We start from the raw sequence: 12,713 nt of genomic DNA, 5'->3' as shown, positions 1-12,713 counted from the left end.
TCACAGGCCCCTGTGCAGCAGTTCCAGTCGTCAAAAGATGAAAGAAGACGCAGATCCATCAGCCGGGGGCCAGAGATTACATCGAGTGAGAGCAACACAGAGGATATGGACAGCAGTATGACATTTAAAAGACAAAGAGAAGAAGAAGAGGAAGACATTCAAAGGAAAGCGGCGTGCCGTAGTTCGGACGAGAGCGAGCTCAGGGTCGGGGCATCATCGATCTCAAGCTCCGACCCTCAGAACATTAAGGAGCTGATGACCCCGCAGGCGGGGGATGACGGTACGCAGCTTATTATTGACTTTGATTCTCCAAGCACGGACTCTCAATAAACTATGCCTATCCCTGTAAAAATTGCCTCACTCAATGTGAGGTCCTTAAAGAGCCCTGATCGCAGGGCTGCTTTATTTTCTTATCTAGAGACATGTGACTTTGACCTTTGCCTGCTACAAGAATGTGGAATCCCTAGTAAAATGGACTATAAAGACTTAAAAGAAGACTGGAAGCTGGGCCCATCCATATGGTCCGGTGCAAATGACTGTCGTTCTGTGGGTGTTGGGCTGCTCTGCCGAGGCCAGTCCTTTTCTATTCATACAGTAACTGAGATTGTGCCTGGCAGAGCTCTTTTAATTCATCTATATTTTAATGGACTTTTAATTCGTGTTTTAAATGTGTATGCCCCTCCTGATAAACAGGAGCGGGCAGAACTATTTGAAATTTTACCACTGTTTTGTGTTGGGTCTTCCCCCCTGCTGGTGGGAGGTGATTTTAACTGCATACGTGATGGGGAACACCGGCAGGGTGGGGATATTAATCGTAAAGACCGCACTTCTTACCTGCTTAAAAATTTTATTGATGATTTTAATTTGAAAGATTGCTGGAAGGATCTCTTGCCGGAGGACCCGGGCGCCACATGGTCCAATGGAAGAGTGAGCTCCAGAATCGATTTTATTTTTTCCTCTAGAGCTTTTAAACCCCTGAAATGCACGCTCGAGCAGAATATTTTCTCTGATCATAAGCTCCTCTTGGTGGTCCTGGAGCTAGAGGGGGAGCAAAAAGCAAAAAGGGGCCTCTGGAGATTAAACACCACACTCCTAGAGGACCCTGAGATAAAAGAGGAGTTTGTGCGGACCTACCAATGCTGGCAATCACAAAGAAAACCCCACGAGCCTATGCTGCACTGGTGGGAGGGCACCAAATCTAAAATCAGATTTTTTTTTATCAAAGCAGGTAAGAAGAAGGCAAAAATGGAAAAACAGTGGTTTTATGTTCTTAACATGCGTTTAAATGTACTTTTTAAATTGAAAGAAGCTGGTATGGATGTAGAAAATGATATTTTAAACCTTAAAACTGAAATAAAACATGCCATAGAAAAGAAAGGGAAACAAATCATTTTTAACTCACATGTGCAGCACCTGGAGGAGGGCGAGAAATGTTCCCGTTTCTTTTTTAAAAAAGTGATGAATAGGAGGGATATCATCCAAAACCTTGAGGGTGAATCCACTCCAAAAGGCATGTTAGATGCAGTTTTTAACTTCTACCAGCTTCTTTTTAATAAGAAAGATCTTAATCCATCCTTTTTAGAACATGTTCTTAATTCCCTTGATTTTAAGCTAGATGTTTTAGACCAGGAGGTTTTATCCCGTGATCTTAACTTAGATGAACTTTTATTTGTTTTTAAAAGTTTTTCTAGTGGGAAGGCCCCTGGGGAAGATGGTTTACCCATCGAATTTTATTTAGCTTTTTGGGATATTTTAAAGGATGATATGGTTTTATTGTATAAAGAAACTTTTATTGTTAATGAACTTCCCCCTTCCTGGAGGAGGGGGATTGTATCATTACTTTTTAAAAAGGGTGAAAAGGATATGCTAAAAAATTGGCGCCCCATCACACTTTTAAATGTCGATTATAAAGTTTTAGCCAAGTTATTAGCTGTCCGTTTTAAACCTTTTATTCATAAATTAATTCACCCAAATCAGGTTTGTGGGGTACCTGGAAGGTCTATAGCTGAATCCCTAAATATTTTAAGAGATGTTTTATGGTATTTTAAGGATAGAAATCAAACTGTAGCAATTTTATCCTTAGACTTTGAAAAAGCCTTTGATAGGGTCTCCCATGAATACCTGTTTTTAGTTCTTAAAAAGATGGCAGTGCCTGAAACGATTTTAAGCCGAATCATGCTTTTATACCGATCCTGTTTTAGTCAAGTCTCTGTTAATGGCTTTTTAACCAGCGGTGTTCCTCTTTTATCAGGTGTCAAACAGGGCTGCCCCCTGTCCCCACTCCTTTTTATTTGCGCAATCGAACCACTGATGGCCCTCCTCAGAAAAGACCGGGTAGTAAGAGGCGTACCGATACCTGGTGGAGGAGGGACCCATCTAAAGGTGTTGGGGTACATGGATGATGTCACCATACTGTGCCCGGACTCTCCATCCATGAGGGGGGCATTGAGGAACACCAGCTATTTCTGCGAGGTCTCTGGTTTTAAGCTAAACACAGATAAATGTGACTGTTTTTATATTGGCTCCTGGGATTCATCCATCACCCCAGGAGTCACAATGCAACAGGATCAAATTAAAGTTTTAGGTATTGTTTTTAACCAGGTCAATGATGGGAGCCCTAACTGGGATTCAGCTATAGCTAAGATGGAGAAGAAGATTTTAATGTGGAATCTTAGAAACCTTACCATGGAGGGGAAGATTTTAATAATAAAGATGGTTTTACTCCCTATTATGCTATACATTGCCATGGTATTTCCTCCATCTATTTTATACATTAAAAAAGTAACTAGAATTGTTTTTACTTTTTTATGGGGTTCAAAAATGGAGAAATTAAAGCGTGATTTTATGTACAAAAGTAAAGATAATGGCGGGAAAGATGTTCCTAACCTTTTTACTTTCTTTTACATAAAGTATTTCTGTTTCTGTTTTAAAATTATTAAATCCGATGGCATTTTTAGCTGCTTTTTAAGGTACGCTGCGGGCATGGTTTTTAAAAGATGGTTGCGCATCCCTCTGAACGCTCCGGTGCTTCTGTGTCCCCCAAAACATTATGTGGTGTTGGAAAAGACAGTCAGGCTCCTAGGTCTCCAAGATTTGGAGCCTGACATACTGGGGGACCAGAGAAAGGTATCAAAGGTCCTCAGGCGGAGTGAGGTTACCCTGGCAGTGTCCAATTTCACACAGGCAAGATCCAAAAAGGTATGGCGGAACGTGTACGGGAAGTTTCTGGCGAATGTACACAGGGATCTTGCCTGGGCAATCGTCCACCAGTGCCTCCCTACTCGTGAGTTCCAGCACAGGCGAGGACTGGTGGCGAGAGCCAAGTGCCCGAGAGATGGCTGCGGAGTGGACGAAACGGTGCTGCACATATTTTGGAACTGCCCTTTTGCACGGGAGCTTTGGAGGAAGGTAGGCCCACTTTTGAAGTGGGCCTGCGGCCTAAAAGATTTTAATCACGAATGTGTCTTTTACGGTCTTTTTAACTGCCCCAATTTTAAACAGCAGATGATCTGCTGGATGATTATTAATTGTTTTAAAAATGCCATCTGGAAAGTTAGGAACATCTTACTTTTTAAACATGATTTTATTGATGTTAAAAACTGTATAAAGCTGGCCCTGAGTGAGATGTACATCTATTACCTAAGAGACAAGAAACAGTTGGGGGCCAGCGAGGCAGCATCCATGTGGTGTCTGCCTCTATGGAACAAAATAACAATATAATCAGTTTTTATGACATTTGTATAATGTTTTATCCTGCCATTTCTATTTTTTCTCCTTTTATTACTGGTTTTATTATTTGTATTTTAAAACTTTTGTGAACCTTTTATTATTTTGCATTTTAAATTCTGTCTGGTTTCTTATTTATTCAATAAAATTTTGTTGAAACCTTATCTGTTCTTATCAGTTTAATATCTGATACGTCCCCTATCTGGGGACCATATATTAAATGGATTTTTGAGAACGGGGGCCGATTTCGAAGCTTGCTTCCGTCGCCCTATGCATTGACCCGATATGGCAGTATCTTCGGGTACAGTGCACCACCCCCTTACAGGGTTAAAAAGAAAGATTCCTACTTTCATTGCTACCTGCTTGCTGGCTAGCCAGCTAGCCAGCCCTGTGGGCCTTGCTGCTGCTGCTGCTGCTGCTGCAGCCAAAAAACAAAAGGTGGTGCTGCTGCTGCTTCTGCTGCTTCTGCTTGTGTCTGGCCGCTGTTGGAGCGTCCAGGCACAGGACTTCTGCTGCTGCTGACTAAATGGCCTCCTTAATTGGATCATTTGAGTAGCCAGCACACCTGTGCAGGTAGGGCATGACATGATAGGCAGCTGCCTTGATAGCGGGTGGGTGCTGAATGTTCCTAATTGACAAAATAAGATTAATGCTTATGAAGAAATATAAAATCTCATCCCTTCCCCAATATCGCGCCACACCCCTACCCCTTAATTCCCTGGTTGAACTTGATGGACATATGTCTTTTTTCGACCGTACTAACTATGTAACTATGTAACATAACATGGGGGGGTCTCCTGGCTGTTCACACAGGTGTGTCATTGCTGTACATTGACCATGCATTGCTTCTGTGGTATTGCAAAGGCAAAGACAAATGCTTCCAGCCATCCATTGCACTAATGGATTGGTCATCAGCTGGCTGTCTATGTCCCGCATCAATATAGACCAAAGTACCTAGGGTACCCCCGACCTCTGCCTTGGGTAAGGGTTCCGCTTTTATAGTGGGATTCCGAGCCCCTGCTGCTATTGGGGAAGGGGCTTAGTCCCTGGGTGTGGAAGATGCCGTTCTCCTGGGCTTTCCCCTCTGGGGAAATGTCGATGCGAAATACCATCCGCATAGAGGTGTCGGAGAGCCATCGTCAGTTGAAGAACCTCCGCTTCATTGCGGAGGTGATTCTTCTTGACTACTTCCGCCTCAATAGGGAGGACATCCTGTGTCTAAATGACCAGGAAAGCCGTGGCCTGTATACCGTCACCTTCACGGCCACGGCGTGTTGCGATAACATCTATGCAACCTTGTCTGGTGCGGACCAGAGGGACGATCGACTCGACGGTCTTTCGTTCCAGTTCCTCTATGGTGAGGAACATATACCGTTGGTGGTGGCTATGCACAGCCCTCATGTGACCACGGAGGATATAGCCACTTTTCTTCGGCGATACTGCGAAGAGGTGCGATTCGCAAACAAAATATTGAACTCCGTGCGGTTCTGGAACGGCAAGAGGAAGTTCTGGGTCAAGCTCCGTAAGGATCCCGGTGGTATTGGGGGTCTTTGCCATCCGCCCCCAAATTTTGCCATCGGGAGAGTTCGAGGCTTCCTGTTCTATCCTCAAATGCCTATGTATTGCCGAAATTGCTTGAGGTTTGGCCACACCCAGGAGACCTGCGGCGCGGAGCGTGTGATTCGCTGCAATAGGTGTGGCCAAGAAGGTCACATAGCCTCAAGATGTAGCCATACGATAAGGTGCAACCTCTGCGGAGAGGAAAATCACGATTTTAATTCCTGTCCCCATAAAGCAAAAACTACGATGGGTGGGTCAAGGCTGGGCCCACCCAAAGAGGGGACAGGACAAAAGACGTCCTTTTTTAAGATGCCCAAACCCCAGATGGCAGGTACTGATGGGTCCAGGCCCAAGACCTCTGGTGCTCCATCGGGGGGCCCACCGGTGGTAGTGCTAGGGGGAGGCCATGGGGATTCCACGAAGCCCGGGCGGGTGATCGAGTTTACTGCCCGGGAAATTGAAAGACGTCGATCGACTTCCTACCTGGCTCAAGAGCCCGCCGAAACTTCTGAAGGGGGCTCACCTGTGGCGGGTGGTAGCCGACGGGCCTCGGTGGGGGCGGAGGTGGACCCAAAATTGCAGCATAAGCCAGGTACTGGCTTGGCCCAGGGTCGCCCTGCTCCGGACGAAGAGGCCCCGGTGAAAGCCCGCCGGAAGGGGAGCCAGGTGGCCAGGTCTGAGCCCGGTCCTGTTACTCCGCCTATACAGGACAGGGCCAAGAAGACAAGTGGCGCCAAACCAGGGTTTGCTGCCCCGCCAGCAGTGGACCCGGTGGGTAAAACTGGCCATCGTCGATCGATGGGGAAGTTGGAGCAACAGTCCTCAGCAACGCTTGCTGGGGAACAAGCGATGAAAACTTCCCAAGGTAGCGGCAAAGGTTCCGGAAAAGAGGCCTCACAGGCCCCTGTGCAGCAGTTCCAGTCGTCAAAAGATGAAAGAAGACGCAGATCCATCAGCCGGGGGCCAGAGATTACATCGAGTGAGAGCAACACAGAGGATATGGACAGCAGTATGACATTTAAAAGACAAAGAGAAGAAGAAGAGGAAGACATTCAAAGGAAAGCGGCGTGCCGTAGTTCGGACGAGAGCGAGCTCAGGGTCGGGGCATCATCGATCTCAAGCTCCGACCCTCAGAACATTAAGGAGCTGATGACCCCGCAGGCGGGGGATGACGGTACGCAGCTTATTATTGACTTTGATTCTCCAAGCACGGACTCTCAATAAACTATGCCTATCCCTGTAAAAATTGCCTCACTCAATGTGAGGTCCTTAAAGAGCCCTGATCGCAGGGCTGCTTTATTTTCTTATCTAGAGACATGTGACTTTGACCTTTGCCTGCTACAAGAATGTGGAATCCCTAGTAAAATGGACTATAAAGACTTAAAAGAAGACTGGAAGCTGGGCCCATCCATATGGTCCGGTGCAAATGACTGTCGTTCTGTGGGTGTTGGGCTGCTCTGCCGAGGCCAGTCCTTTTCTATTCATACAGTAACTGAGATTGTGCCTGGCAGAGCTCTTTTAATTCATCTATATTTTAATGGACTTTTAATTCGTGTTTTAAATGTGTATGCCCCTCCTGATAAACAGGAGCGGGCAGAACTATTTGAAATTTTACCACTGTTTTGTGTTGGGTCTTCCCCCCTGCTGGTGGGAGGTGATTTTAACTGCATACGTGATGGGGAACACCGGCAGGGTGGGGATATTAATCGTAAAGACCGCACTTCTTACCTGCTTAAAAATTTTATTGATGATTTTAATTTGAAAGATTGCTGGAAGGATCTCTTGCCGGAGGACCCGGGCGCCACATGGTCCAATGGAAGAGTGAGCTCCAGAATCGATTTAATTTTTTCCTCTAGAGCTTTTAAACCCCTGAAATGCACGCTCGAGCAGAATATTTTCTCTGATCATAAGCTCCTCTTGGTGGTCCTGGAGCTAGAGGGGGAGCAAAAAGCAAAAAGGGGCCTCTGGAGATTAAACACCACACTCCTAGAGGACCCTGAGATAAAAGAGGAGTTTGTGCGGACCTACCAATGCTGGCAATCACAAAGAAAACCCCACGAGCCTATGCTGCACTGGTGGGAGGGCACCAAATCTAAAATCAGATTTTTTTTTATCAAAGCAGGTAAGAAGAAGGCAAAAATGGAAAAACAGTGGTTTTATGTTCTTAACATGCGTTTAAATGTACTTTTTAAATTGAAAGAAGCTGGTATGGATGTAGAAAATGATATTTTAAACCTTAAAACTGAAATAAAACATGCCATAGAAAAGAAAGGGAAACAAATCATTTTTAACTCACATGTGCAGCACCTGGAGGAGGGCGAGAAATGTTCCCGTTTCTTTTTTAAAAAAGTGATGAATAGGAGGGATATCATCCAAAACCTTGAGGGTGAATCCACTCCAAAAGGCATGTTAGATGCAGTTTTTAACTTCTACCAGCTTCTTTTTAATAAGAAAGATCTTAATCCATCCTTTTTAGAACATGTTCTTAATTCCCTTGATTTTAAGCTAGATGTTTTAGACCAGGAGGTTTTATCCCGTGATCTTAACTTAGATGAACTTTTATTTGTTTTTAAAAGTTTTTCTAGTGGGAAGGCCCCTGGGGAAGATGGTTTACCCATCGAATTTTATTTAGCTTTTTGGGATATTTTAAAGGATGATATGGTTTTATTGTATAAAGAAACTTTTATTGTTAATGAACTTCCCCCTTCCTGGAGGAGGGGGATTGTATCATTACTTTTTAAAAAGGGTGAAAAGGATATGCTAAAAAATTGGCGCCCCATCACACTTTTAAATGTCGATTATAAAGTTTTAGCCAAGTTATTAGCTGTCCGTTTTAAACCTTTTATTCATAAATTAATTCACCCAAATCAGGTTTGTGGGGTACCTGGAAGGTCTATAGCTGAATCCCTAAATATTTTAAGAGATGTTTTATGGTATTTTAAGGATAGAAATCAAACTGTAGCAATTTTATCCTTAGACTTTGAAAAAGCCTTTGATAGGGTCTCCCATGAATACCTGTTTTTAGTTCTTAAAAAGATGGCAGTGCCTGAAACGATTTTAAGCCGAATCATGCTTTTATACCGATCCTGTTTTAGTCAAGTCTCTGTTAATGGCTTTTTAACCAGCGGTGTTCCTCTTTTATCAGGTGTCAAACAGGGCTGCCCCCTGTCCCCACTCCTTTTTATTTGCGCAATCGAACCACTGATGGCCCTCCTCAGAAAAGACCGGGTAGTAAGAGGCGTACCGATACCTGGTGGAGGAGGGACCCATCTAAAGGTGTTGGGGTACATGGATGATGTCACCATACTGTGCCCGGACTCTCCATCCATGAGGGGGGCATTGAGGAACACCAGCTATTTCTGCGAGGTCTCTGGTTTTAAGCTAAACACAGATAAATGTGACTGTTTTTATATTGGCTCCTGGGATTCATCCATCACCCCAGGAGTCACAATGCAACAGGATCAAATTAAAGTTTTAGGTATTGTTTTTAACCAGGTCAATGATGGGAGCCCTAACTGGGATTCAGCTATAGCTAAGATGGAGAAGAAGATTTTAATGTGGAATCTTAGAAACCTTACCATGGAGGGGAAGATTTTAATAATAAAGATGGTTTTACTCCCTATTATGCTATACATTGCCATGGTATTTCCTCCATCTATTTTATACATTAAAAAAGTAACTAGAATTGTTTTTACTTTTTTATGGGGTTCAAAAATGGAGAAATTAAAGCGTGATTTTATGTACAAAAGTAAAGATAATGGCGGGAAAGATGTTCCTAACCTTTTTACTTTCTTTTACATAAAGTATTTCTGTTTCTGTTTTAAAATTATTAAATCCGATGGCATTTTTAGCTGCTTTTTAAGGTACGCTGCAGGCATGGTTTTTAAAAGATGGTTGCGCATCCCTCTGAACGCTCCGGTGCTTCTGTGTCCCCCAAAACATTATGTGGTGTTGGAAAAGACAGTCAGGCTCCTAGGTCTCCAAGATTTGGAGCCTGACATACTGGGGGACCAGAGAAAGGTATCAAAGGTCCTCAGGCGGAGTGAGGTTACCCTGGCAGTGTCCAATTTCACACAGGCAAGATCCAAAAAGGTATGGCGGAACGTGTACGGGAAGTTTCTGGCGAATGTACACAGGGATCTTGCCTGGGCAATCGTCCACCAGTGCCTCCCTACTCGTGAGTTCCAGCACAGGCGAGGACTGGTGGCGAGAGCCAAGTGCCCGAGAGATGGCTGCGGAGTGGACGAAACGGTGCTGCACATATTTTGGAACTGCCCTTTTGCACGGGAGCTTTGGAGGAAGGTAGGCCCACTTTTGAAGTGGGCCTGCGGCCTAAAAGATTTTAATCACGAATGTGTCTTTTACGGTCTTTTTAACTGCCCCAATTTTAAACAGCAGATGATCTGCTGGATGATTATTAATTGTTTTAAAAATGCCATCTGGAAAGTTAGGAACATCTTACTTTTTAAACATGATTTTATTGATGTTAAAAACTGTATAAAGCTGGCCCTGAGTGAGATGTACATCTATTACCTAAGAGACAAGAAACAGTTGGGGGCCAGCGAGGCAGCATCCATGTGGTGTCTGCCTCTATGGAACGAAATAACAATATAATCAGTTTTTATGACATTTGTATAATGTTTTATCCTGCCATTTCTATTTTTTCTCCTTTTATTACTGGTTTTATTATTTGTATTTTAAAACTTTTGTGAACCTTTTATTATTTTGCATTTTAAATTCTGTCTGGTTTCTTATTTATTCAATAAAATTTTGTTGAAACCTTATCTGTTCTTATCAGTTTAATATCTGATACGTCCCCTATCTGGGGACCATATATTAAATGGATTTTTGAGAACGGGGGCCGATTTCGAAGCTTGCTTCCGTCGCCCTATGCATTGACCCGATATGGCAGTATCTTCGGGTACAGTGCACCACCCCCTTACAGGGTTAAAAAGAAAGATTCCTACTTTCATTGCTACCTGCTTGCTGGCTAGCCAGCTAGCCAGCCCTGTGGGCCTTGCTGCTGCTGCTGCTGCTGCTGCAGCCAAAAAACAAAAGGTGGTGCTGCTGCTGCTGCTTCTGCTGCTTCTGCTTGTGTCTGGCCGCTGTTGGAGCGTCCAGGCACAGGACTTCTGCTGCTGCTGACTAAATGGCCTCCTTAATTGGATCATTTGAGTAGCCAGCACACCTGTGCAGGTAGGGCATGACATGATAGGCAGCTGCCTTGATAGCGGGTGGGTGCTGAATGTTCCTAATTGACAAAATAAGATTAATGCTTATGAAGAAATATAAAATCTCATCCCTTCCCCAATATCGCGCCACACCCCTACCCCTTAATTCCCTGGTTGAACTTGATGGACATATGTCTTTTTTCGACCGTACTAACTATGTAACTATGTAACATAACATGGGGGGGTCTCCTGGCTGTTCACACAGGTGTGTCATTGCTGTACATTGACCATGCATTGCTTCTGTGGTATTGCAAAGGCAAAGACAAATGCTTCCAGCCATCCATTGCACTAATGGATTGGTCATCAGCTGGCTGTCTATGTCCCGCATCAATATAGACCAAAGTACAGAGGGTTAGGCTATGCTATAGTGCACCTACCTGATGCATCAGAAGGTGCGAGGCCCTTGCTAAATTCTGTGCACAGACTTTGAGATCTATGCTTTAGACTGTATCTAAACCTGCTCCAACATGGACTGACATTCTGGCCTACTTTCAGCCGATGCGACTTGTCTGTCGCTGAACAGTCGCTTTTTATGTATTCAGCACCTATGTATAATGTTGTAAAAATGCTCTAGAAGCTAAAGTCGCAGAAATGTCACACATATTTGGCCTGCAACTTTCTGTGCGACAAATTCAGACAGGAAAAATCAGTATAAATCCTTAGAAAATTATCCCCCAGTGTCTCCATCTGCTGGCGGTATTGAATAAGCATTGCTGCACTGATGGGGTATGCATTAGACGAAAAAAAAGAAGAAAAAGAAGAATAATACGCCCAGAAAAGAGGCGAAAAGGAGAAAAACGTAAAAAAACGTGAAAAAAAAGTAAGAGGAAGAGAAGGGAAAAAAAGGTGGAAATGGGTTTAAAAGTGATTTCGGCGGAGAAATATATATATATATATATATATATATATATATATATATATATATATACGCGCACACACACACATATATATAAACGTATTCTCCGTTGAGATATTGCAGCCGCTGCTGTGTCCAGGCCCAGGAGCCTTAGCACTGTGCTGTGATGTCACTCAATACCACTGACATCACTAGGTGTAAACAACATCTCTCCTTTGCTGTGTATGTGACTATGGAGCTGTTTGGTGATGTCGTCTATTATGGCCTTCATAGAAGCAACAGGAGATTGTTGCATCCATCTAGAACCCTCAGAACTACAGTGCTATGATGTCACTCACTTCCACAGGCCTTGCAGAGTGTAAACAACAACAACCCAGCTTTGTTGTGTATGTAACCATAGGGATTGTGATGTCACCTAGAACCTTCACAGCAGCGACAGCTTTATGAGGAGCATCAGCACTGCTCTGCCTGAGCAGAACCATCACCGCCATAGGTTGTCAAATAACCCGGATTTAACCCACACAGGTAAGTCCAATGGGGTGCAGGCATGTCCTCTATGCTTACAGCTTCCCGTGGGTGTTGGTTTGATACCGTTTGGGGACAGCCAAGGAGGCATCTGCAGGCAACAAAGGTAGGTGTGTGCTTGTGTGTGTGTTTCCTATGCAGATCCTAAGCCCAGTGTCACATGCAAGTAGGAGGAGTAAGAAGGGTTCCTGGCAAATCCGGGTTATGGATTGCATTTAAAAAGGCCCCGTGGGAGTGCAATGGGCCCCTGTCTTGCTGCTTAGCAATAATGGTATGGGTTTAGATTCTGCTGTGTGTACTGGTGGTTGACTGCCCCCCAGCCCAGAGTGTGCATGGAAAATTGTCTGGCAGCCTCCCTGACAGCAAGCAGTGATAGTGCCCATGAAGGGGACCTTGTTGGGCCCGCCCCTTTCACGGTTATCGCTTCTCGGCCTTTTGGCTAAGATCAAGTGTAGTATCTGTTCTTATCAGTTTAATATCTGATACGTCCCCTATCTGGGGACCATATATTAAATGGATTTTTGAGAACGGGGGCCGATTTCGAAGCTTGCTTCCGTCGCCCTATGCATTGACCCGATATGGCAGTATCTTCGGGTACAGTGCACCACCCCCTTACAGGGTTAAAAAGAAAGATTCCTACTTTCATTGCTACCTGCTTGCTGGCTAGCCAGCTAGCCAGCCCTGTGGGCCTTGCTGCTGCTGCTGCTGCTGCTGCAGCCAAAAAACAAAAGGTGGTGCTGCTGCTGCTTCTGCTGCTTCTGCTTGTGTCTGGCCGCTGTTGGAGCGTCCAGGCACAGGACTTCTGCTGCTGCTGA

At 44.5% G+C, this 12,713-nt stretch overlaps 3 non-coding genes across 3 annotated transcripts; all 3 read left to right on the top strand.

Moving 5' to 3' along the window:
- Nucleotides 1-3,857: 3,857 nt before the first annotated feature.
- On the top strand, nucleotides 3,858-4,043 carry LOC130336208 (U2 spliceosomal RNA). The gene has a single exon (XR_008877678.1). It is a non-coding gene; the product is annotated as a U2 spliceosomal RNA (small nuclear RNA).
- A 5,994-nt stretch (nucleotides 4,044-10,037) lies between these two features.
- Nucleotides 10,038-10,223, top strand: LOC130336207 (U2 spliceosomal RNA). The gene has a single exon (XR_008877677.1). It is a non-coding gene; the product is annotated as a U2 spliceosomal RNA (small nuclear RNA).
- A 2,094-nt stretch (nucleotides 10,224-12,317) lies between these two features.
- Nucleotides 12,318-12,508, top strand: LOC130336257 (U2 spliceosomal RNA). The gene has a single exon (XR_008877715.1). It is a non-coding gene; the product is annotated as a U2 spliceosomal RNA (small nuclear RNA).
- The last annotated feature ends 205 nt before the right edge of the window (nucleotides 12,509-12,713 follow it).

The sequence above is a fragment of the Hyla sarda genome, unplaced genomic scaffold (assembly GCF_029499605.1).
Source record: "Hyla sarda isolate aHylSar1 unplaced genomic scaffold, aHylSar1.hap1 scaffold_471, whole genome shotgun sequence".
Taxonomy (NCBI): domain Eukaryota; kingdom Metazoa; phylum Chordata; class Amphibia; order Anura; family Hylidae; genus Hyla; species Hyla sarda.
This window is presented reverse-complemented; position numbering and strand designations above follow the sequence as displayed.